The sequence below is a fragment of the Fundulus heteroclitus genome, chromosome 7 (genome assembly GCF_011125445.2).
Source record: "Fundulus heteroclitus isolate FHET01 chromosome 7, MU-UCD_Fhet_4.1, whole genome shotgun sequence".
Lineage (NCBI taxonomy): Eukaryota > Metazoa > Chordata > Actinopteri > Cyprinodontiformes > Fundulidae > Fundulus > Fundulus heteroclitus.
In genome coordinates this window covers 30,133,888-30,161,316 of record NC_046367.1, presented here as the reverse complement: position 1 = coordinate 30,161,316, position 27,429 = coordinate 30,133,888, and the positions used below count along the sequence as shown (strand labels likewise).

The following is a 27,429-nucleotide window of genomic DNA, read 5'->3' as shown; positions in this document are numbered from 1 at the left end:
ATGTTGCCAAATTTAGAAATATTCTGTCCAGGAGTGATGCTGAAAAACTGGTCCATGCATTTGTTACTTCAAGGCTGGACTATTGTAATAGAAAGGACATTGAAAGGATTCCTGGATCACTGTGTGCTTCTGTGCTTTTTGTGTCTCTGCTCTGTCTTCTCTAAGCCCCAGTTGGTCAAAGCAGATGACCATTTACACTGAGCCCAGTTCTGCTGGAGGTTTTTCCTTCCCGTTAATGGGCAGTTTTCCTCTCCACCGTCGCCTCATGCTCGCTCAGTATGAGGGATTGCTGCAAAGCCATCAACAATGCAGACGACTGTCCACTGTGGCTCTAAACTCTTTCATTGGGTGGAAGTTCACCTTCAAGCAGGACGAGAACCTTCTAAACATACACTCTGAACTACAATGGAATCATGTGGATCAAAGCATATTCATGTGTTAAAACAGGCCAGTCAAAGCCCAGAGGTAATTCCAGTTGAGTCTGTGACTGGATGCTCAATGAGAATTTATTTATATTTTAATCAAGCATGTATCGTTATCCTTAAACATCACATTTATGTGTTAGTGTTGCTCTGCCACATAAAACCCTGATGAAAAACATGGAAGTCTGTTGTTGTGATTTGACAAAACCTACAGACAAAATGTGGAAAGGTTTATTTTTGGAAAGCATCGTATCCCACCATTGAACTCAGTCTTCAGAACAGTAAGATGTTTACTGGGGATCGCTGCTGTAAAATTACACACAGAGCTTCATTTTAACAAACCACACTAATTAACAGGTTGACTCAGCATAAACTAAAACCAATCATACAGCAGAGGTGCAATAAAGCAACTCTTTATGAAGACCATAATATTTGGTAATTATTTATGGTCTCACTGGATTATTTTCTGTTCCATGATTTTTGCCTTGTCTTATCAAAGGCGGTGTTTATATTGTGGACGTGCTGTTAACTGTGCAAAGACGAAGTTATCTTCTTCTTTTACTTCTAATGAAGGCATAAATCACTTGGTTCCTGGCTTTAATGCCAGCGTTGTTGTGGTAGTGCCTGTGTGTTCTTCTAGGCGGCCACCAGAGGGCGCAGCTGAGCCAGTTTGCTGGAACCTTCGCACACCTGAGCTGCCTCGGCGCCATTCGACGCCTGAGCGTTCCCTTCCTTGGTACCAGAAGCCCCTGAATCATTTTATGATTACGCTTCTTCTTCTCCAAGTTTTGACTGATCAGTTTATTTCTTCCTTTCCCTGAAGGTACCTGCTGGCTCTGTTCCTGGTTTCCACGTCAAGCTCCTAGGTTTCACGGTCAAATTCTCCTGGAAAGTCTGACTCCGAAGCACCATTCAAGCTCCTCTGTCTCTGGTCTGCACCTTGTCCTCCTTCCAGCTCCACCATTGCACCCACGCCTGTCCTCTGGCTCTGGCTGCTCCTGCCCTGGCATCTTTCTACATGCCTGCTCCAGATTCACCGTCAGTTCCAACTACTCACCTGCTTTCTGTTCTTCCAGTCGGAACCGAGTCCTGTTGCCAACAAGAACCTTGCTGGACCAACTCAAAACCCGCTTTAACTTCAATAAACTCTAACTTTTAGCTGTCTCCTGAGATTGTCTTGCATGTGGGTCAGAAGTCTTAACAAAAACATGACATTTAATGAGACCATTTAAAGGACCTATTTTATTTCTTCATTTTATTTTTGATCAATGTTCATTCATCTTTAATCTGAGTTCTGTTTGGTAATAAGATTCATTTGCTGAGTTGCGTAATGACATTTTGAAGTGCTGCAGTGGGAGATACCTAATACGATTTTCTGGGAGTCCTGTCCTTTAGTTTTTGTGGAGTTTTTGTGGAGATGTCCACAAAAACTAAAGGACACAATGAGATCTTAGTTCTTTCAGCACTGAGTAAAATAACTACAGTAATTTCCCTGTTCTTCTGGAGTATGTATTTGGCCTAGATGTTGAAGATCCGACCCACAGGTTTCAGTGTAGTTCAAGCTCTGTCTGGTTGTCAGAACTCTGCAGGCCATGCATTTAAGTTCTTGCACACCAAACCGGGGCTCATCCATGCTTTTGTGGACCTTGCTTTACGCATTGGTGTGCAGTCCCGTTTGAACAGGAAGCAGCCTTCCCAAAACTGTTCCCAAAGTATTGGGAAGGTGCAGGTGCTCAGCAAAGGAAACCCATTTCATGAAGCTTCCCACACATTGTTCCTGAGCTGAAGGCCACACAAGGTTTAGAGCTCTGCAGCTTCTGACTGCTAAAAGTTTTTTTTACCGTTTACGCATTATGTGCCTCAGCGTCAGCTGACCCCACTCTGTGATTTCAAATGGCTAACACTTAACACATTGGCTGAGTTCCTGCCATTCCCATCCCTTCCACTTTGTTATATTTCTATAATTGTTCTATTTTATAATTGCATTGTATTTTATGATTGTGTACAGCACTTTGGTCCTGTCGGTGTATAAAGTGCTTCATAAATAAAGTTGGTATGGTATGGTATGGTATGGTATGGTATGGAATGGTTTAAAGTTAAAACAGTTAATGTAAGTAGCAAGAAAGTTTCATGACCGGACTTTGACCACACCATAATTCACATTCTTTCACAAATGTTTATAGAAGCAGTCTGCAGGGCTGGACGCTTGATTTGATACACCGCTGGCCATGGAAGTTATTAAAAACATGTGGATTCAATAATGTGGATAGATAATGAATACTTTAATCGATACAATGTACATTGATAACCCCAAATTGTTTTTTTATTAATACAGTGATAATTTCACTCAGTCTATGTAGGAAATATTATTAGGATATTTATATGAAACCTTTCATTTCATTATACTGCAACACTAACATGTCTTTCCATCCTCTTTGGGTAAACTCTTTTTTTAAATTACTTTCCGGTTTTATTCCAATAAACATCCAATAAAACGTCTCACTGGGTCTGGTTTCACTCAGAAATGTCCAGTTAATAATTAGTCGTGCGCGCTTTTACCGTGTTTGGCGTGCAGGAACTACTCGGAGGACTCTCATTCTCCTCAGGTCAGTGGATTTTCAGCTGAGTTTCGGAGCAGCCTCCGCCGCCTCTGATTGGTTGAGGGGGAGGTGGCCAGACACACGCCGTAGTATCGGTTTCACACCCTCCTCTTAATCGGTACCGCTGTTTTCACCAAGGTCCTAGTAATAGTATATATCCAGTTTAAAAACAGGCATCACGACCTCATTCTATCAAACAATTCCTGGAATTTAACGAGTAGGTCTAAAAGTATATGTTTTTGTATTTTAAAGTTAATAGGTTTAGAAGTAAAAAAAAAATGTGACTGCTCTACAACAAATGTTTGTTATGTTCTGAAATTTTTTTCATTCTTTGTATTTTTTGTCCTAAGTAGATACGACAGGGGAGCTATTTTTAACCACAGCGGCACAGACAAGAAAAAAAGAAGATGCCACACTCGGCTTTTGTGTGACACTAAATTAGATTACGTGCAGATTCCAGCTGTTCTATAATAATAATAATGATAATGATAATAATAATAAAGCACTAACCCCTATCAACACCCCTGGTATAAAGTTGTTTATAGAAAACAAAACTGTAGTGTATTTACAGTACACCACAGTTAAAAAATCTTAAGTTCTGAATAGCATTAAAAAGGATCAGAAAGCCACACATAAAATATTACAATCAGTAAAGTTGTAAAGATATTTGGTGAAAGGATGAGGGGAAGGGATTGTGTTGCCATCAATAAAAGTGAGCAGTTTGAAGTATTAATCATGATTCCAATCTTTGTAGCAGTCAATTTCTTTTAGCCATTCTTCAAAATGGGAAAGACAAGAGAAATCAAGAATTTGAGTACGTTTTTTCCGTCCATAATTAAGTTTTGAAAATTTAAAAATAGTTATTTGTCTTGAAGTTGCCAATATCTACAGTTATTAGCAATTTCAAAATTAAAATTGTGACAAACATGGCCCAAGGGCCCAACTTTATCTATCAGGAGTGCACTTTATTTAGTTGGATGCTTTACCAATGGAAAGAAAAAGGCAAATAAATACATTTTTTAGAGTTATTTTAAAATAAAACTTTCAAAGATGTGATTTGTGAATGGTCTCAAAGCCTGAAGATGAGGCATGCACAGTGTTTGTTTCAGAGAGCTTTGCGATCACATTTACTCTCCAAGACCATGGTGTAGATAACAAAATGGGACACTTTGTAAGTAGAGAGCAAAGAAAAGTTTCAGGAATAAAAAGAAACAGCTACATTTTTAAACTGAATGTGAAGGCAAGGCAAGGCAAATTTATTTGTATAGCACCTTTCAGTACAAAGATAATGCAAAGTGCTTGTGAAAGTCACATGAACTCCAACAAGAACCTGACACAGGACCATCAGCCAGCCCTCTATATCAGGTACTTAGGCGATTCCATTAGCTCTTAAGTAATTGCCTTGTTGGTGCAAGAAGATTATTATGTGGATATAAAACTGTTACCTTGTTTTTTTATTAATAATTTAGAGTAACCATTTACGAACAGATGATAAAATTAGAAAATAACTATAGTTATCAGTCAACTTTTTGACTGATAACTAAACAAACAGAGACATCAAATTAGATTTCAGCACCTTATTTTCCATTGATGTTCGACACAATTACTTCATTGCAAGCTAAACGCAGAGTAAATCGATCCAGTAAGCTATTTTAAAAAATACATCAGCATGAGTATGTCAGTTGAGCATATTGCTCCCATACGACGATAACGTACATTATCTCTCTTTTTTTTTCTTATGAAATCAGATGAAATTGATATACTAGTACACAAAAAAACATGGATTATCATAGCAAATTAGTGAACATATTAAGTTATTGCAGTGAGGGTGCCTCTTTAATAAACCTTGGGAGCTAGGGTTTATTTTTAAACCACTTCAGTTGAGATTATAAGATTCTCTTTTATGAAATAAATCATCTTAGGCCATAACCAGGAACATCAATTAGCATCAATAGCTGCTTTCACAAATGTTCTATAAAACAAGTAAATCAGTAAAGCAGATAAAGTAATTCCCACATAAAAATAAAAACCCAGACAAACATATTTTTGTCAATTGTAAAACATCGACAAGACTAATAAGCTGAAAGCTATGCAGCTGTTCTACTTTTACAGCCACAGATAAAACTTCAATCTGAAATCTTAGACCCTGGTTGAGAAAATCGGGTCAGGGATGATGTTGTGGGGAGGGTTTGAAGCAGGGTTAGGTTAGAAAACGATATCCCAAGCTTTGAGCAGCTCACAGAGCACTGTTCAATCCATCCACTAAATAAATCAAAACAGTTTAGCCTAACCGCAAACCTCCAAAACTAACTGGTTTTGCAACGGGAGAGTTGATCAGCAAAGGAGCCAAGAGGTCCATAGAAACTGTGGAGGAGCTGCAGAGCTGCACAGTTCAGGTGAAGAATTTTCAAAAGGAATTGTCACAGTCATGTGGGAAAAGGTATGTATGTATATATATGTATATATGTATATATATATATATATATATATATATATATATATATATATATATATATATATATATATATATATATGTATGTATATATCTATATCTATCTATCTATCTATCTATCTATCTATCTATCTATCTATCTATCTATCTATCTATCTATATATATATATATATATATATATATATATATATATATATATATATATATATATATATAAACAACATGGACAATACGGTATGTGAATATGAAGTTTGCTTCGTGTCTGTGAGCACATGGAAGTGTAATGCTATGGAGATATTCTTATCCAAAAGGGTCAGGGAAGCTGATCAAGGTTGATGGAAAGACAGCAGCTAGCAAAATACAAACACACACAAAAAAATAAAAATAAATAAATAAATAAAAAATACTGGGCCATGCCACGCCAGAAGAAGAGCCTCTTAAAGGCTGCTAAGGACTTCAAACTCGGCAAGAAGTTTACCCTCTGGCTAGACAGGAACTCTAAACATATACCAAACATGGAAGAATTTGATCAAAACAGTTCAGTTTAACTATTTTATTTCGATTTAAAGCAATCAGTGTATCATTTTCCTTCCACATCACAATCTTTTTGAAGGTTGAATTAGAAGTTTCTACAGTTTATTACATACTAAGTAGTCTAATACAACTCCATTAAGAAAATAACTACAACCTGACAAAACAACTAAAAAGGGGTGAATGGACACGTCCATTTCTGAGAGCGCGCCGCCCGTTGCGTCTCGACAATAAACGATCTTTGCCGAGCTGTTTACAGGTGACCCTGTCCGGAAGTGACGCAGCACGCTCGCGAGGCCGTACCATTCTAGTGGCTGGCATAGATGGACGGAGCGTCAGCGGCGCAGCGGAGTGTGGTTCGGCGCAGAGAAACGGTATTTATTTCACGTTAATGTCGGGCTTTGTCGGGAGTTTGGGCTTCGGGGAGAAGCGACAGCCCCGCGTGGCGTTCGAGCGCCGCGTCTGGAGACGTCTGGGGGGGCTCGGTGCCGTGATGGAGCCGAATGTGCTGACTGAGCAGCTGTCAGAACTGGCTCCAGCACGACGACCAGCACCGATACCAGAACTGTCCGTGCAGCTCTGTCAATGGACTCAGAACCCGAAAGCTGCTCATATTACAGGGATATTCCCACATTAAACCGCACCTGCGTCTCGTGCTTTATTTCAGCCCTAACAGGTGAGCAGTGAAGCGGATCCTGGGTATGAGAGCAGGAGTTAAAGGTTAAGACTCTTATTCTCTCCTCATTATGTAACAAGCCCTGCTCTTGTTTTCATCTGCACACAGACCCTTTAGTTGTTGTTGTTTTTTTGCGGGTTTAACCAGGAGAAGGAGTAAATTACAGTTCTCCCGTGGGAGTGGAGGGGAAATTATAGCGTCCAGGAGAGAGATGTTTGCTTTGGTGTCCTCAGATTGGACTTTTGTTTAGCGCTTTTCGACTACGTGGCTCAGACAGGTCGGCTTTTAACTGTAAACCTCCAGTTTGTTTTTAAATGTGCACTGCTGGGCTCCAAGTACTCCAACTTATAGTGTTTTTTATTTGTTAAGAAACAAACGAAAATAGAAAAACAAAACAAACAAAAAATAAATAGCTTGTTCTGTGTTGGTCGACAAAATTGTGAATATGGGTTATATATGCAATTGATATTTTATACCCTGCTTATTTTTTGCCCTCTAGAATCACATATCCATCGTATTTATGCATGTTTAAAAAAAGATGTATATTAAAAGAGCATTAAAATACTAGCGATGCCAGTGTTGGGCAATATATTTTAAAAATATTGAGATATAAGGAAAAAGAGACTGTATCCTTTATAATTAGAGGGTCTGTGTTGCGTTAGATTTATACTTTTATGTATTCAGTAGGTTATTTTTCAGCCTTTTCTCTACAGCTGTTTGTTAAAAATTGTTGCCTGAGAAACATTTGGGATAAATCTTTGATTCAGAGATGTCTTTATTTTATGAAAATAAAATTACATTGAGATAAATATCATACATCGGCATTCAGGCTAAGAATATTGAGTTATTAATTTTGGTCCATATCGCTAAGAGATGCATCCCAGTTAATGTGGCCAGTTTCCGACCTGCTTGTGTGTGGCTCATCTTCAGGTAAATCAAACATGAAGTATTACGCATGGTGATATAATTGAAAATATTGGTCAAATAATCTTTAATAACAAATGTGAAGTTCACATTTAGTTCTCTAGAATTGTGGTTAAAAGAAATCCTGCTGCACCGACAGCTATTCCCACAAACTCTAGACTGACAAATATTAAAAGAATAAAATCAATATTTCTTTACACCTTACGTCAGCCCAACCCCAGACGAGCAAGCCAATCAAATGCTATATTATTATCAGCTATAGTTTATTCAACAAGAACTAAGCCAAAATGCAGAAGTTGAGTAAAACATAAGTACAAACGTTTTGCTTTCATAATCATGTGGACTTCATGATGTGCATCTAGATCAGCTGTGTTTCCTGTATTATCTAAAAACTGTCCAGAATCCAGTTGTTTGTTTCTTTATTAGAACAAAAGAACTTAAGCTCGTGTTATAGGTATATACATCTCATCAGTCTGTTTCAAGGTTGATTTCTGAGTTGTTAGATGATTTAGCCCTAGATGTTCTTCATATCCAGCACCAGTATGACTAAAAAATATAAGTGATCCGTCTTTTGTGGCGGCCGTCCCAAATCTATGGATTTCATTTCCTGCCTGTACATTTTCATTAAAATAAAAGCTTGTTTGTGCCCAGAGTGCTTGTTAGCTAAGTGTTGTTTTTCCTCCAGTAATTTACATTTTTTTTACTTGTTTGGCTGTGCTGTAAAGCACTCTGGTCATCTCTGGTTGTTTTTAGAAGCACTTGAAAAATAAGTTTAAACCCAGACGTCTATTAGTTGGCCGTCAAGTTTGAGCCCCTCCACAAAACGAGACAGTTTTCGCTTGAAATGTTCAGCTCCTAAGAAGGGAAAGAAGTCCGCAGTAATAATAGAGATGCGGTTGTTGCCACCCAACAAACTGGAAAGGCTGTACTGGACCATCTGCCTGCCACCCATCTGGAGTACGTCATTGTACATTTTCAAAGTAAAGGTGGAGAGCTTTCAAGTTCTTCAATCGTTTCCGGGTGGAACTGATTCCCTTCGAACTGTTCAACACCGAGAGAAATTGTGGGAACTTCAATCGCTCTCTGAACGCCGCTTACATTCGCTGAGTTTTACCTCCACAGACGCAACAGTTCTCTGGAAAAGCCAAACAATAAACAAGACGTGGCTGCTGTCAGGCATGAAGGTCGGGATTTAGGTTTCATTTTCAATGTGAGACGGTGTCATCTGGGAGTCATTCAGTTGCTCATTAACTTGTTTATGTTAAAGTATTTTACCATCGACGGTAAAAGCTGTGTGTCTGACATTTGGCCCCAAAAGAAAGCGGCAAATATACAACTTCTTGATGATGTCGCAATGACCCGGTTCTAGTCCAGATTGCGACTGTTTTGTAATGCTGTAGTGGGGGTATGCGGAGGAAGAGGCGTGCTGTCCTGTCTTTACAGAGACTTTCTTTGATTGTTCAGAAGATGGTCACCTTAAATACCTGCAAGCTATCAGATCAAATGGTTCGCTCTTCGTCGGAGGAAACATTTACCCAAGCGTAGAACTGCACAGTAGTTCAATCTTAATTGTCACGGCAATATCCAAGTGTGCAGCGTCGCAATCGCACTGCTTGGATGTAATAATTGATTTAAAGTTCCCTGCATGCAACTTCTGCCTGATACAGTATATTTCATACACTGCCATCAGTTCCCACCGGAGATGTAAGTTTTATAGTTAAGCCGAGATGCTGAAGCTTACAGAGGGTGGCGTGGACATTGTGATGCAGCTTGTTTTCCTAGATCTAGATGCCTTGATGCGTTTTTGTAGATCAACTAAGACGTATTGACTTTGGAACAGGGCCCTCTAGTATGACCGGTTCAGACCTCTCACCTACACAAGTTTAAATTGTCCAACTGACCCTTTTGGACTGAAGTAGATTAGTCTGCTTGGGTCGACCTAATGAACTGACCACAGATTTATTTATATATATATATATATATATATATATATATATATATATATATATATATATATATATATATTCTCCTTATCCTCTCGCCCTGTATGTTTTCCCCAAGCTGGCCAGCTTCACCCAGAGTCCATCTGATACAAATCAAACACAATCATCCATCTGTCTTTCTTGAAGACTTCATGTCACAACAGCTTCATGGTCTGACCTCTCCTCTCCTCGTCTCCATCCACGTCCTCTGACAGCAGAGAGTGTTAAACGTCTGAGCGGCGGACTCTGTGTGTGTGTGTGTGTGTGTCTCTGTCAGCGGCAGGAGCAGCACTGCGTCCCACCCTCATTGTGCTGAGTTTCCAGTAAGTGTCCACGTGCTCCACGAATGCGGTGCAGCCTCCCTTCCTGCTAACACAGAGCGGAACACGGCTCCTCTCAGGTGTTCCCAGCTCTGGCACGCAAGCAGCCTGCACCTGAATTACAGTAAACATGAGCAGCTACACGTGGGACAGTGACGCCTCAGCTGAGCTCGACAAAGAATGAGGCGGCTGTTTTTTGTGTTTCAGGAGGCTGCAGCTGGCATGAAACCGTAATATCTGCAGTTTACACAGTAGGGCTGGCTGGAATGGGATTAAACTTTTATCACAGTACTTTGTGGTGTTTATTGTGACAATGATAGAAGTGATAATAGAAAGTATTCATCACAGGTCTTGTCGGAGCCTCATAAACAAATACTGCTCTAAAAATAGGCTGCTTTTGTACGCTATTTACATCAAGTAGTGCAAGCGCACCTTTGAATAACGCAACATTAGTTGCACTCAACAGGCTCCAACATTGGAAATAAATAGTTCAAACAGCAAAATAAACAAAGCACTCAAGCTTCTATTTTGGAGACTTGCAGACATTATCAGTTACCGTATTTTTTGGACTATAAGGCACACTTAAAATCCTTACATTTTCTCAAAAGTTGATGGTGCATCTTATATATGATTACCATACTTGTTGTGCTTATTGGCCGATTTTGTATGATTGAAAAAAAGCTATTAAAATGTGTAGGTACGACTTTGGTTATCAATGAAGCGGTTCCGCTCAATGGCTATTTGGAGTATTACGGTACACTGTGTCACTATCTGATCGTACCCCTGAGCTGTCTACAATATCCTAGTTTCACTTCTAGTTTTGACTGTAATGTCTATACTAGAAGAGCATTTAGGCAGCCCAAGCCCAGAGTACGCGCTAGCAACAATAAATCTAGTAAGTTAATTCAATATAAAAGTTACGTTTATTTTTGCCTTATGCTAGAAACAGGGCAGTGTAGTCCAACTACTCTGTCCTCCCAACAGAGACAGAGAGCTCTCCCTCTCAGGAGGGAGCTGTGTACGCGGAGAGATGGGGTGATATTACACACTTGGGAAGAATATTTAATGTACCTTTATAATCCGGTATTTAATGTTGTCATTAGGAATCACAGCTATTATCACAGTAGTTTATTTTTCTTGATATTACAGTTAAGGAAAAATAACAAGATGATTAACATATTGTATCTTGGAAAAGTATTTTTACCCCTAAGACCTTTTGACATTCACAATATATTTACAGATTGTGAAAAATGTAAAAGTATTTTATTGGGATTTTATTGTAGAAAAAGCATTCCCAGAGCTTGAAGCTGCCAACCCCACATTTCAGTGATCGGATTATGTGTTCAGGGGTGTATGGACCATTTTCCACCATGCATGTTGGTCTAAAATTGTTGTTTTTGATCTCACCTGATAGAAGCATCTTTCTCCACAGATTGCCGTGTCACCTGTGTGATCTTCTGTTCTTGGGACATTGTTTTATCACCTAATCCCTGTTTTATACTTCTTCACATCTCCCTGACCTGTCCGCTGTGTTCCATGGTCATGGTCCTGCTGGTTCTCTAATGGTCTCTAACAAACCTCTGAGGCGGTTACTGAAAAGCTAAATTTATATTGGGATTAAAATACAATATTAGATGGCCTCTGAGTGCATTTTGCTGCACCTATTGTATTTAGGGGTCCAGAGTAAATGGGACGCATACCATTGTTTTCCACACTATCTGTCTTTTAATTTGTAAAAAAAAAAAAAAAAAACATCTAAAACCACGTTACCACTTTTCCCTTAAATTCTTAGTCTTGATGTATCACATAAATTCCAATTCTGCATGTGAAAATGGGCTGAGACGATGCATTTGGTTCAACTAACCACTATGGTGTGAGCCGAAATAATCATCCCGAGACCGTTTGGAAGAGGGGATTTTTGGACGGTTCCAAACAAACTCTAGAGCTGTTTGTATTTAGTTTGGATGCCATCAGGTGTTTGCTACAAGCTGGAGACAATCACCTTCCCGTAGGGAGGTTTGTGTTGCATTGTGGGATACAGTAGAGTGAACGAAAGTATAAAGCTCAGATAATTTTGACTGATGTAGTTCCCTGAAACTATGACTAAATTCTCAGTGTTTTTTTCTTCTATTGGCTCAGAGCAAAGCAACGTCTTCCTGTAGTTACATTCGGTTTGCCCGCCCTAGACACATTTGACCAATAAACAGCTTGAATGTTCTCACCTGGTTTGTAGTTTAGTGGTTCGCTTGGAGTTTTGTTACCCATTCATACCAAACCCATCAAATGATTTAGACCAAGGTAAACAAAGCGTAGGTATGGAAACACCCCCAGAGTTTGGGCTACAACTTTCTATTTACCTGGAGGTGTTCTTGTTTCTACCACAGTTTGATATTTTTACCCCATGAAGGGATTTAACCAGTCACCACACAATCTGATAAAGCCTCCTTGTCAGAGTTGCACTGTTGCACGGAGAGGCACATTCCTTCATGGTGATAAACAGAGGAACGTCTTTATCTTGGCTCAGTCTCAGACTGGGTACAACTTCCCCGTGCTGGAAATACCCAGCTCTTTGCCAAGCATAGTAACAACCTGACTGAAAAATGCTCAACAGCAGTTTCATTGTTCGCTTCTGTCAGCATGAATACGGTTTGTTGTTTGGTCTTCATTTTGTGGTCATGTTTTAAATGTATTTTATTGGGATGTTTTGTTATAGGCCAACATTATGAAGTACTTCAGCATGATTTGAAAGGAAAACGAGGAGCAATAATAAAAAATTACAAAGCTTTAATCATTTTACAAGACCTCCCTTACCAAACTAAATTGATGGCCTGGAAAAGGAGAGCATTAATCAAGAGAAGCAGCTGATGTTAAGGACTATGGTGATGCTGGAGGAGCTGCAGAGATGGTGGGCACCGCTAATCAAAAAGTTGACTTCACAAACTTAAAAAAAAATATTAGCATCACTGCCTTTTAAACAGATGATAAAAAAGGAAATTTGCGGAGCAAACATTAGCCACTAACCGATAACAAACGCCTGTTGCTCAGTCTGCGTTTGTGTGTGCTACCCGCACAAATGGCACATCATGAACCTTGCGCAGTGCTGCATTTTGAGGGGATCGCTGTTTTAGTTTAGTATAAACGATCAGGGTTTTTGCTACATGTAATTGATTGCGGCACACCACCACAGGAAAATAAAAACACACACCTTCAGAATTAAGTTTAAAAAAATACATATGTTAAGACAATGTAAAGCATTTGATATATGTGTATATATATATATATATATATATTCTATATTATGTACAGCCTGTATTTGCACACTTATACTAACCATAATGAGACTTTGAAATTCATTTAAGTTTCAGGAAATGTTAAAATGCAAAAACCAACACCGCCAGCTCCTTAATTTTTGTCTGCAAAGCTGGTTAGCGCTAGCGCCTACTGCGCTGCGCTGCTCTCAGGAGAAGAAAACTAGAGACGACAGTCCTGTGTTGCCCATTTAGCATCTTTGTTATTTTTCAAACCCGTCTCAGGACTTTCTTTCAAAAAGCATCTTGCAAAAACTCTACCGAGTTTTTCCATGATATTGGTGACGTTTTGTTAAAAGCACCAATCGTTCTGCAGTCACTGGCAGCAGACAGCAGCGAGAGCTGCCAAAAGAGTTCCCTCTTCCCTCAGCGCTGTCTCGCAGGCACAACACAGCTGCTGCGGCCCTAACCCTGACCCGCTCCGTTTCCAACTGAATCATGCATGCACACAAGTGCTGGTGATCCCGCTAAAGCGGGAAATAAACCTGACGTAAATGTAGTTTTTAAAGTAGTCTGTTTTGCCTCTGAAACTGTTGCTCTAAAATAATTCCCTGAATTAGATTCACACGCAGCTTCAATCACGTATTCACCTCGTCCACTTTGTGTGCCTCTGAAGTCTTTTTGGTACAGTCGGTTTTATGTAGTGTGGATTCAGGCAATTTATTAACCTTCGTAAATCATTTCATGAAGGTTATTTGTAGTTCCAAACACATTTAGTCGCTGTTTTTAATCACTTTTTTGTCTAGGAAAAAGCTTCGGTTTCCTACAGCCTGGGTCAGACATGGATGAACAGACATGCAAATTAGCGGATGACATCACTGTTTACGGTTTAGGGCGAATTGCCCGCCCACTGAATCCTCAAGGGAGGGAATCGATCCGCCCGACAGTTACTAGTTGTTCACGCCACAAGTTTGGTCACTATTCCCAAATTGAAACGTGGTGGTGGCAGCATCATGAGGAGGGATTGATTTTCTTTGGCATTGTTAGTGAAGCTGGTCAGAGTTGATGGATGACTGGCTGGGGCAAAATACAGGGCTGAATACAAATGCACACTTATTTTTAGCATTATTTGTAAAAAATAAAAAAATAAAAAAATAAAAATCATTGTCCTACTTCGCAGGGATGCATTGCTTTTTGTTTGCCTATAAGAGGAATTCCTGACAAAATGTATCAGATTTTCATTTTGTAGCATGACAAAATGTTAAAGGAATATGGAGGTTTTCACAAGGCAGTGTTTTTTTTCAAGATGGACTAAGTCATACTCAGCCTTATTTATTTCTTTAATCACAATGAGGAAAAATACTAAATTCCACTAGTCTTATGTTTTGAGTACTTTAGCCCTCAAATCCTGCCTTCTTGAATAAGTCAGTCCCCTTGGATGGAGACTTTTGTGCTTCTGCACCACGGCGATGATTTAAAAAAAAACACCTGCACAGCTGTGCAGCTGAGTCCCGAGCGTCACCAGAGCCATCAGTGTGGTGCTGATGCTGGCATCCGGACAGGAAGCTGTATTAATGTAATTGACATGTGTAGCAGCAGGAGCAGTGCAGCCTTGCAGCTGGTCTGAGCTCTTTAATCCTGGTCCTGGATCGTTGCCTGGCCCGTTTTAGGTCACATTAATATAGCAGCAGCTTCAGCGCTCTGTTTTACATGCCTCAAATGTGACTTTATGAGACGGATTTATTTTGATAGTGTATGTTCATTGGCATCTTTATGTAAATAAAACTCCATTTGAGTTGTGATAATCTGGATTTTCATTTAGGTTCTGATAAATCGGGGAACCTTCAGTCATACGGCAAAACCTCCGAGGAGGTTTTTTTGGGATTTCCGGTCAATATTCGAGCTAAGAGATTCTGTTCTCTTCACTCCTTTCCTTGTATAAATCGGGAAACACTGAATGCGTTTGGTTTTGCATGCAACCAAAGCACGCTTAAATGCAAGCTGTCAAGTCTCCTTGGACTACAAATAGAAATCAGACAGCCTCTGTTACCGTAAATCGTGTATTCATTTGCGGATTTGTGTTTAAAGAGATTAAGGCAGGATTAACTAAAAACATTGGTGTGTGTTTTGGACTTGAGTTTGTGCAGATTCTGTTGTGTTATCTGTGGGTGTGGCATCATGCTGATTCAGTAATAGATTTGGTATCTTAAAGCTTTTGGTAATTAACCAATAAATGATAAGATTAAAGATCAGAATCAAGTTTATTGCCAAGTAAGTTTGCACTTACAAGGAATTTGACTTGGTGGTGATGGTGCAGACAATATATATAATATGCAGAATCTAGAGCTATATACACAGTAGACTGTGCGTTAATGTAACGCGGAAGGTCTGGAGATGCAACGTTGGTGTAGCTTGTAGGTCCTGAATGGGGGAAGGGGAGGGATCATCTTTAAGGTTTAAGATATAGCTTGTGTTGCCTGATAAATTGGGATTTAATGTCTTTTTTTATGCAAGCTTCATTATTTAAGAAAACGTTGTTACTTTGGTTTGAGCACATATTTTTTATTTCACTTTTGTTTAGCTGATTTTTTTTAAATAATCCATACAGTAGTTTATAGTATACAGCAAATACTAAAACACCTATATCCCTTTCCTCTTTTTAAAATATTTATAAAAATCCTAAAATAAGGCTGTCTAAAAATAAGGCTAAAAAAATTCTCAGAATTCTGACTTTTTTCTCAGAATTCTGAGATTAAAGTCAGAATTCTGAGAAAAAGAAAAAAGTCAGAATTCTGAAAAAAAGGCAGAATTCTGACTTTTTTTCTCAGAATTCTGAGAAAAAAGTCAGAATTGAGTAGTTTTTTTTTTTTTTTGAGTGACCCTAATCGTCTTCCGTATGTTGAAATAAATATCAGAATCAGACATACTTTAATACTCCCAGAGGGAAATTGTTGTAAATATTATCTTTGTAAAAAAAAAATGCATTTATGTTGATTTATCTGGTAACCCAAGGCCTCCCAGCTGTTATAAATAGTCCTGATGTGCTGAGTGTTCATGATGCACACAGCCTTTAAGAGTCAATGAGTGGAAACAACCAAAGAACAAAAGCTGGGCTGAAGGAGGCATGTGAACGTCTTTCCCCCGTCTCCATCTCCATCCTCTTCCTCACTTTCCTTGCTTCCCTCAGGGCGTCTCCTCATTTCCTTCCTGCTGACTGACATTTCGGTTATGACGCCGTCAGAGCCGCTGCAGAGGCCTACAACCTCAGCTCTCCCTCGCGCACTCATGCAGGGCCGGCTCTTCTCATCGCTCCTCGCATCTTTATCAGATCAGTAAATGCCACTAACGTCATCTCAGCGGGGTTAGGAAAATAAAGATTGTCCGTTTCTCTGGACTCGTCTGCTCCTTTAGCTTCCCGAGAAACTGCACTGGGCGGGGGCTTGCTGGCCAGCCTGTTTGAGGACTGGGATTTTGCTAAGAACTGGGTTAAGCTCTACATCCTTTTATATTGGGAAGAGGCATTACAGTTGTGGCTGTGAGGGGGGCTTAGATTAACTCTGCATTGTTGAACCGCAAGACCTGCCTTCTTTACAAAGCTTTAAAAGCCTTCACTGTTATACATTTTTGGTTGGAAATGCAACCCTTTTCTTTGTTGTATTCTTTGACTCCAGAATTACTATATTTATGCAGTGCTCAGTTTTAAATATACTCCTCTCATCGGGATATTTGTGCTGGCCGGCTTCTATAATTACCGCAGCCTGCGGCGCCTCATGGGGAGCAAATTAACACACACGAGTGGAGGAGCAAGAACCAGAGTCATGCAAGCTGCATTCGAGTACCACTGACCTCTGATGTGTGACTTTACAATGGAGGCATAAAAGAGGAGGGATGGACGGTTATTTATAGATCACGGCCATAATGCATGCTCATGTATGTGTGCGTAACGGTCGCCTCATGCAGTTCAGATAATGAGCTGATGAGGTTGCACCAAAATGCAAGAAAAACTGCAGCAGAAGCAGATGAGTCTAATGTGTGATTGGGTTTATGTTTTATTTTGATTCCAAGAATTATTTGTGTGAAAATTTTCTTAAAGCGACCACCTTCACATCTTGGACTGTTAGACAAAGATATCCTAAAGTCCTCCTGGGGCTTGTTTCAGTCTAAATATTTTAAACTGTCTGATCTGCACCCAAGACCACCAATTAGATTGTTTTTTTTTTTAAACTGAATATATTTTTGCAGTGATAAAGTTTACGTTTGCAGTAACGTCCTAGTTTTCGTTCTTGTCTCTTTCATTATAAATTTGACTAGGTGTGTTCCAGTTCCTGGTACTGCATCAATGTATTAATATTGAGATTCTGAGAATAAATGTTTTTATAATGCTTTCATAATTTTCGGGTCATTAAGCCCATAGTTCACGCTCCCTAAAGGAAACATTACCCCTCAGATAGAGTTTTACTATTCTCCTTAAGGAGAATAGTAAGTTTCCTTATACTAGCAAATAGACTTACTGGCATAACTCTGTGAGACAAAGTATTATACTAGTAAATAGCAGTGCTTCCAAAGGCATTCTCTTGACATTTTTTACCTGTTTTTTAACTTGTGACTGAACATTTTTCAATACCAGAAAGTTGCAACTCCCTGTTCAAACTTCTGGGAGGAAGGATTATGTAGGAATTGTCTGAGCATAATTATCTAATACAAAATTAATCTAATAATTTTTTTTGAAGACCATGTTCTTATGTTAAAGCCTTTTGTACACTAAAAGTAAAAGAAAATATAAACATTTTAGGTTTGGCAAGCATGCCCAGTAAAAAGAGTCTTGGACGTTTCAGGCTTTCATGATCGAATATTCAGGGTTATCCAAAAAACACGGCACCGGCGAAAAATAAAATTCTGCTTAATTGTAAAAAATCTGTTTAGGTATGAGAAAATAAAATTCAGAGCCACGACAACTATTAGTTTTGAACTTTATGGACAACAATAAGAACTGTCATAATTTTCGGGTCATTAAGCTCACACTTCACGCTCCCTAAAGGAAACATTACCCCTCAGAAAGAGTTTGATAGATTTGAGGCTCATAAAATGAGTAAACTTAATTTGCTGTGCGTACAGAGCTTTAAAGTTTTCAACACAATGTAGAAGCGAGTTGCACAAGAAACACAGCTAAAAAAAGCCTCCTGTAGATCTAAAAACACCTGCCAAACAGACAAGGCACAACAGCCAAGATGAACTTAAACAATAGTTAACTTCATGCAAAAGTTTAATAACATTTTCTAGTTAAAAAGTTTTTAAAAGCTTCAATTTTTTTTTGATAAACAGTTTTATTAAAGTTTAACATCCCATCCATCCATCGATCCCACCCCCTCTTCCACCCCCTTCCTGTCAGCCTACTGTGTTAAAAAGCGAGCCACTAGAGCCGCGAAAGATCTCTCAAAAAAAAAAAAAAAAATGTTAAATGAAAATGTATGACATCACCATAGTGTTGGTTATGTGTCCTACATTGTTCCTCACAAGCATCCTATTTTCCCACATTTGGTCATTTGAGATCAGGTCACCATGCCCAAGCGGATCAAAGCGTTATCTTGCTAACAATATTATAAAGTTATGAGTTAGTTACTTCTTCACTAGACATGTTTCTCTAAAAGGTGATGCTGATTTGCTGCATATTTATCCACTGTAAATAATGGCATACGAGGTGACTAGTAAGGGAAGGTGAAATAGGTGCTGGTATTGTTTTGGTCTATAGATCAAAAGAAAGAAAGATCGCTTATTGCTCCTTTTTAAGGTTACAATGGCAGTCTCATTCTAATCCTTGCCTACTCTTGACTAGAAGCTGACATTTTTTGGGAATCCCACGGGTCACGGGATTCCCTCGGGATGGGAGTCGACTAATAATCATATGACTTGGATGGAACAGAATTAAAAAAAAAGGGGAGCAGAAACAAACCAATAGTGCAAAAAACCCAAACAAAACAACAACAAAACATGACAATTTGTAGTTTTCTTTCCGTAAGCCTGCACTGTATTGCGAGTCAAAAGAACTACACAGCCCAGAAGCCAACAGTGCTTCTGGCTGGTGCTTTCTTCCTCCTATTTTTTTGTACAGTAGCTGACCTCCAAAAGACCTACAAAAAGGTGTAACTATGGTAAGAAGCAGTATGTATTTACCCCTGAAACTATAACTTAATGTCTGTTGACTGTGGCAGTGCTTTAAAGTTCCAATTTTTGTGAACTGCATTCATTTATTCGTGCTTATGTCATTTACATTCAGACTATTTTTATTTTTGCCAACAGTGCACTGCCCATGTGTGGAAATTTCAGAATCAAACAAAAAACAAGCAACGTGCACATAACAATTCTTGAGGGTGTTTGTCTTTCTGTCTTTGTTTAATGGGCTCGTTAGGGCTGTTTGCTTACTTCAGGCGGTGATAGTGGGAGCCACTCATCTCTGCCATGGTAAATTCGTGTGTTGAAAGCTGAGCAGCTTGGGAACCACTGTGTTGAAAGTTGCGCCTTTTTATTTCTTTCCTTTATAGCTAAGCTTGTCTTTTCACACGGGAGTGGTCGTAAATACAGATAAAATGTTCCACAGTATTCCAGTATATTCCTATTGACGGCAAAGTCTAATAAGACAAACAGTGAATTTTAATCCAGGTTGTAAAAGTGAAGATAAATATTCTTATGTGCAAATTGGAGCACGTGTTCTGAGGGACCTCGCTTCCTACTGTACTCTGTATCTGTGCCCTGGAGTCATCCCATGTCTTTGTGCATCTGTGTTTGTTGCTTCTTCTTGTACTCTTAAGATAACGACTAAAAGCATGTAGTCGTTTTTTTTCCCTGCTGTCTACAGAATACAACAAAGGAAGTGGGACTTGTTCACATTCTCACACTTCTATTACTCTCTTATTAATTCATAGGAAGAGGACTGGAAAGCCTTAAAATTGCTTTATGAATTACCTCTGTGCTCGACATCATGATTCTGCACGCAATCTGCTAAAGCATGTTTAGGATTAACAGGTGAATGCATCTCAGAGGGCGGATAGTTGAAACGGGCTTTGTGCCTGCTGCTCCGGCAGCCCACTCTAAACTCGCCATAAAGAGGAAATCAGGATATGGATTGTTGTGGGCCGGCTGGATGTGGAGTGGCTATTGTTATGTAATTTCCTCTCAGTGCAGATTGGTCGGGGGGGATGAGATGTTTGTGGGCTCAGCACCGTAATCTCTCAAGTATTATCTGTCTCCCAACGTCAGCAGTTGTTGTGGGCAGAACTTGCATTGTTTACGTAAAACCAAGCAATCACCTGGGTTTGCGTGCAAAAATCTTTCACATTGTGGCCAAACAGCTTTGCTTCTTAATGCCAGCACAGATCATTTAAGCTGTTTGAAAAATCAGCCAGAATACTGCCCAAGAAGGTATTTTCAACTCAAAATCTAAGATGACAGCGATCCACATAGAGAAAAGTCATAGCTGGGGTAATACACTATTTACTAACCCTTTTGTTCTGGTTCTGTCTCAGTTGAAATGCTTGTAAAGAAAGAAATATCACTGGGAACCAAGTGATGTCTTACAGTGACTAACTGCAGTGCGAAGTAGAGTACTTCCTCAGGCCAGATTGGGAAGGACAAGAAATGTGAATGTTATGACCTCTCTGGCTGAATAAAAGTCTGCATCTTTGAAGAAACCTTGGATTCAAACTAAAGTACAATCTGCTCTTTGTGTATCCGATGAATGTACCCTGGCAGAAAATAAGACAAGCCGCCTGAATCTGGCCGCCTGACCTGCAGAACAGAATCCTTGCCAAAGGTTCTCAAAGAAGAGACAGGTTGTGTCTAATTACCTGCATCATGTTAATGGTGAATGAGTTTTCTTTATTCCCTTCATGTTTGCCCATCCAGAAATGTTACTTACTGTTTTCTCTGTTAAAGGCATACTATGCAACATGTTTCAGTTAATTAATGTGTTCCATACCGTTTTGGATGATTAAATGAGTAATTTCAGGTTGAACAAAGGTTTTCTCGGCCGCCATGGTGGTCTGTGGGGGAAATACCGCACTTGCAATTGCAAGAGCCCTCGGCCCGTACCCACAGGATCAGAAGCCTCGTGCAACAACAAAGAACCGCGTGTTAACGTCAAATAAACATGCAAGCATATTGAGTTTTATTATTATTATTATTATTTTATTTTATTTATTTTTTTTGAATGTTGGCGAGACGCTACCGCCGCGGCCAGGCGGCCGCCAAGATAGCGCTGCGGTAAGCCTGATGTTCATACCTTCACTGTGTTAGTCATTGTTTGTACTGCTGTTTTTTTTTACTTTTCGTTGCGTTCGCCTGTCTGCTAAGCTCAAAACAACCGCGCCTGGCTTGACGTAGAAACCAGAACAGCTGAGCATCTTTACGACAGTGCACTTTTACTTTCGCCCTCTGGGGGGAGCCTCGCTGGAAAATCAACCCCGGTTGCATAGTATACCTTTAATATATTGAAGTCACATTTAGCAGGATTTGGATGGTCCCCATAGACGGTTTTAACTGTAACACCTGTGATGTATTTTCTGGACAAAAAAAAAAGGCAAGGCTGTTCTTGCGCCCACCCTGGCACGCCTTCTTGTCCCCTCTAGGGGGACACCCAACTATTGAGAACCATTGGTTTGATGTAACTAGACTAGTTAAACATATTTGTTAAAACTGTCACTATGGCCTGATAATAAAATATCAGATAGATAATATGTGAAAAAAAAACAAGCTCCTCCCAGTGAGCCTACTGCAGTTTGCAGTAATACAACGTTCTCGGTCAGAAACAACCAATCAGAGCCAAGAAGAGTGTCTTAGCAGTGTCAATCACTTGTCTTGTACATGCTGGTCACACCCTCTGTCACACAGCACATACCGTCATTTAACCTCAAGATTGCCGGTATATTGCCAGTTGTGTGGCGAATTGGCGTAAAACAAACAAAAAACTGTGAGTGGCACCAGCTCAGTAAAACAGTAATGCTGGTAAACAGAAGAACACAGATGATGAAAACCAAGCTAAAAAGAAAAACATTAGACCAAGCCTGAAATAAGTAAGGGATAAGGCACGACGAGGTGTCCGTTATCAGAAATTATTGGACGACGCGGAGGCGTGAACCATCCGGCGCAAAGCACTTGCTTCCTTGAAGTCCATTCATTTCTGATAACGGACACCTTGAAGGGCATCATCCTGCTTATACCATGGTCACTTACGAAATACATAAATATGAAATCAATTATTAATTTGTTTTATTTCACTGTTAAAATCACAGGTTTTTGACAAGAAGCGGCAGAGAGAACCATTTAATGTCTCGTTGTGACGCGTTGCCAAGCTAACCAGCGTCAACTGTCTTGGCGTTACCAGCTAACGTTTGAGCTAGCGCAATAATTTAGAACAATCAGGCTATTTGACTGGGTACTTTTTTATAGGTGTCCTTTAACCCTTTTTACACCCTGCAGCCAATGAGAATCGAGTATTCACCCAGACCATGGTATAAAACGGAGAAAATATCCCAGTGGCTTTTCAGAGGCGGAGGGAGCTATGCATCGTGAAAGGATTCAAAACCGATGCAGAGTTGGCCACATTTCTGCTTGAAAAGTATCTGCTTGTTTTGTTGGATTTTTCAAGAACTACACAGTATAACGACAGTTACAGTATCACTAGTAATAGTGCAAATCTCCTTTTCCTCAGTAACTTGTTGCTAAAGCTAACAGCTAGCTTTGTTTACTAGCCTGCACGTTCACGGCAGGCTCCAGTGTGAGGGAGGAGCACGATTTTCTGAGAACTCCCTAGTGCAGCGTTAAAGAGTTTCTTGACTTAAGTATTTCAGTTTGAAGTATTTTGTTAATACATTGTTTTTCTGCATATGTGTGCAGTACTTGCTACTTGAGAACGCCAGTGCATCTATCATTCTGTTATACTTCACCAGGCTGGCATCCAGAAAGCAATATATCTGGCAGATACTCAGAGCTATTTTCACTATTAATTCCTGATTATCAGGTGGTGCTTTGACTTGGTAATTTCGATTAAAATTACTAACTTTGTTAATAATTACCTTTTGCACTTATTAATTCCTAGCCAAACAAACAAGTATATTGCAGATAAAAGGGTAAGGGAAAACAAGAAAGGACAAATCCTACTGGTGTTTATTAAATCATGAACGACTCTTCTCGCTGTATAATAACCAATTATCTTTATGCAATTGACCTAAAACAATCAAAGAGACACTATAGATTTTGTGAAAAGGCTTTTAAATGGCATTTTTTTTTCAAACCAGCATTCCAGTAGAAATCTCTGACTAACAAGGTACTCCAAACCTGGTCTTCATCGGAGTCATTGTCTCATTTGGCTCACACTCCCTTACTGCGCTCCACTAACGAGGCGATTGGCAAAACGGCCCTTCATCAATAAGTGAGCACATTGGTCTTCAAACAGGAAATTACTTGAGGTTGTCTAATACATTGCCCGCCTAATAATGAGGCTGATATTCTTGTCAGCTTGTAAATATTTATTTGGGGTTTTTCAAATGTTCTATGCCTAAAACAAAGATAACAAAAAACAAACAACAAAGGAATGATTGGATGGTATAAAGAAAAATAATAGTAATGGGCTTGAATTTTATTGCAATTGACTAATTTAATATTGGTATTATTATGCAAAAAAGGCATTGAAAACCTAATGGGTGTCGACTTAAATATATGTAAAAAAAATGTATAAACTAATCAACAATGTATGAAGATTAAAAGGAAAAAAGGAGGATGAAAAAATAAAGTAAAATATTCCAACATTTTGACTATATATAATATATTTTTTACAGCAGACTAAAATTAGGTTTCTTTTTTCATAGAAATTACGATAATTCACCATAAGATCCAGGATTTCTTGTTGCTTTTACACAGTCCTAAATATCTAAATCTGAAATAACTTTGAGGAAATTACCAACTGATGTCTTTTCCCACCCTGACGACGTGTGAAGTGTGTCAGTCTTAAAATTAAGAGATTCCATTTTACTCCTTAAGGAGAATAGTAAGTTTCCTTATACTAGCAAATACACACACAAGGACAAAGTATTATACTAGTAAATAGCAGTGCTTCCAAAGGCATTCTCTTGACATTTTTTACCTGTTTTCTAACTTGTGACTGAAAAATTTTCAATACCAGAAAGTTGCAACTCCCTGTTCAAACTTCTGAGAGGAAGGATTATATAGGAATTGTCTGAGCCTAATTATCTAATACAAAATTAATCTAATAACATTTTTTTGAAGACCATGTTCTTATGTTAAAGCTTTTTGTACACTAAAAGTAAAAGAAAATATAAACATTTTAAGTTTGGCAAACATGCCCAGTAAAGAGAGTCTTGGACGTTTCAGGCTTTCATGATCGAATATTCAGGGGTATCCAAAAAATACGGCACAGGTGAAAAATTAAATTCTGCGTAATTGTAAAAAAATTGTAAAACTATTAGTTTTGAACTTTATGGACAACAAGAAGAACTAGTGTGGAAATTAATCTTGTTTGCAGTTTGCCACAAGGCATGTTGGGGAGACATTAGTTAAATCAGGTAGAAATTAAAAATTTTCACCAACATGCATTGCACCTTAGTTTAGGAAAACGAATACTGCACATCTCCCCGAACACGCCATCCCCATGGTGCAGCAAGGTGGTGGCAGCACCATGCTGCGGGAACATAATTGATTTTTCTCTTTTACAGCTATGTGTTGATCTATTAAAGAAAAACATCATGAAATTCATCCAGTTTGTGGCTACTGTGTGACAGAAACAGGATGAAACTAGTTAAAGAGATATAATTGCATTTACGTATATTGTCATGTACTCAAATTGGGAATAGTAACACTATATTATACTTTAAGTTTCTTGATTGAAAGCAAAGTGGAACTGACATCAATTGCTTGTTTCTTTATCTAAGAGCTTTAACTGCATTGCAGATTATAATGTACTCCCCTTGAAATAATCAGAAAATGTCCTATTGTCATATTGCAGGCGTGAAGCCAACAATCCTGGCGGTATGGTGTATTTGTCAGTAATTATAGATGTGTTTGTGTGGATGTCACAGCGTTTGTATCTGGGCCCTTGCCTGTGCTGGCAGATTGGAAAGGTAAACCGCTGGAAGGCTTCTGTGTGCGCGACGCTGCTTTGTCTCTTATTAATGAAGGGGACACAGGAGCTGTCAATGCTGCTGTTCCGCTGCCAGTAAAATAGTAATGAGTGTGTATAACCGAGCCCGGTCAGTGTGGTTTACAGTTCTGCTGCGTTTGGTTGGGAAGCCGGGGCACATGGAGCCCAGACTGGTCGCGCTTTGTGCCGGGGCCGCGGATGGTGGAGGCAGAGATGGAGACGTTTTGCAATCGGAGAAATGAGGCAGATTGAGAAAGCGAGGTCAGCTGCTTCTTTTACTTTTGCTTTGGAAATCTCAATAGAAACCCGCACTGTTAACCTCGCTGCGCATTAAAATATTTCCCAACTGAGGAAGAAAATATTTCACTTACCCTATCCCTGCTTTCTCAGGCAAAAATCATTTATTACTGCTCACGTTGAACCATTAAAATCTCACTTCTTCCTTAAAACATATGCTGGAGATCTATCTTGGCTAAGGAGAAAATGAACTGGACTTTTGCTCGATTGCCCTAAACTACTCTTTTTTTTTTCAGATGAAATTGAATTCTACATTTCTTTTATAAACCAAGACCCCACAGTCTGGAGGAAGAGTGGCGAGGCACAGAATCCACGTTGCTTAAAGTTTCCTGCAGGACTTGGTACCTGTCCACACTATGTAAGGCACCAAAAGCTGACTCAATGACCGAGATGTTACTGTACTTGACAGGCCAGCAAACTGGCCTGACTTGAACCCTATCGAGAATCTGTGGAGTGTTGTCAAGAGGAAAATGAGAGACACAAGACACAATAACGTAGATGACCTGAAGGCAGCTATCAAAACAATCTGGGCTTCCTTAAAACCTCAGCAGAGCCACGGGCTCGTTATCTCCATGCCACGCTGCATTGGTGCAGTAATTCATGCAAAAGGAGCCCCAACCAAGTATTGATTGCATAGAAAAGAACATGCTTTCAGAAGCTTGACATTTGTATTTATTAAGACAGCGTTCTTGCCGGTACATTGTTGTCAAAAGTTGTTTTAGAGCAACATTGAAACATCAGTAAAGCTCTTGAACGTGCGTCAGCGCTGTTATAAACCTTCTTGACAATATAAGCTAACGCTAGCTGTTATTAGCTTGACGAGCAGCCCCTCGAGCTGCACTACACAAAGCTCCGCCGTGTGAAGGTCTCTGGATGATCACACAGGCAGTGAATCTAAGGTTTTCATTATTGTATGTGTAAGACATAATCATCAAAATTACAAGACGCCAAAGCTTGAAATATTTGCCTTTCTGCGTCAATAGTCTATATTATAAATGAGCTTCACTTTGTAAAGTAAGTGGCAAAAAATATGCAACTGTTGCGTTTTCTAATCTTTTTAGATGTTCATAGGTGTACAGAGAGAGTCACACATTTGTCAGTGACTCTTTTGTGAGGCATGTAAACAGTGCATACTAGATACATATTATATATGGGTTAGTGGGAATAGTCAGGAGTGTAGATAGCTCTACACTGTAATTATTTCAAACATGTTGCTCAGAAACGCCATAACCTTTTCCAAGAACATCCTGCAGTGAGAGGCTGGAGGAGGCTGTGATGAGAGGGGAACCAAGATAGCTGCTTATCTCGCTCTGCAAAAACAATTTAAATGGCAATTAACTTCGATGGAGGATAAAGGGGGATTTTTTTTTTTTTTACTTTTAGTGGATTCAAACTTTAAATTACAACGTCAGAATTGATGTTCAGTGATCTCAGTTTATTAAGTGTTGAGTTTTTTTAATTTTTATTCAGTAATATTGAGTGCTGTTTGAGTTCAGCTTTGCTCACCATTTGAAACATGCACGTACACTCACCATCTGCTACATTAAAAGTGCGAAAAGCGTTCGCCCACTCGTACAGTCGCTCACTCCAGCCTTGAAACACCAGCGAAGCCGGAGCAGCTCAGCGTTCTCGGGGGCCAGCTCAACGGCTCTTTGTCATCTTCCCCGAGCCGTTCCTAAGCAGTTTGTTTGGCATGTCCTCGTTCATTGTCTCATTGTGAAGGATTCTATCATCGGTGAAGGGGGGGGGGGTGCACGTGGTCTGCTACAGCGCTTTGGAGGTGGTGGTGTGGCACAGTGAGAAACACAGAAGAACTTTGCGTTGAGGT

General features: G+C 39.4%; 2 protein-coding genes across 2 annotated transcripts in view; both read left to right on the top strand.

Annotated features, from left to right (window-relative positions):
* Positions 1–27,429, top strand: part of LOC105937157 (transient receptor potential cation channel subfamily M member 2) — a 111,970-nt gene that overhangs the window by 81,808 nt on the left and 2,733 nt on the right. The gene's annotated exons all lie outside the window — the stretch shown is intronic.
* The window catches only part of si:ch211-45c16.2 (mitogen-activated protein kinase kinase kinase 13), a 54,556-nt gene continuing 33,422 nt past the window's right edge, over positions 6,296–27,429 (top strand). The window contains exon 1 of the mRNA XM_012878371.3: positions 6,296–6,380. The gene's annotated coding sequence lies outside the window, so the exon portion shown is untranslated. The remainder of the gene's footprint in view (positions 6,381–27,429) is intronic.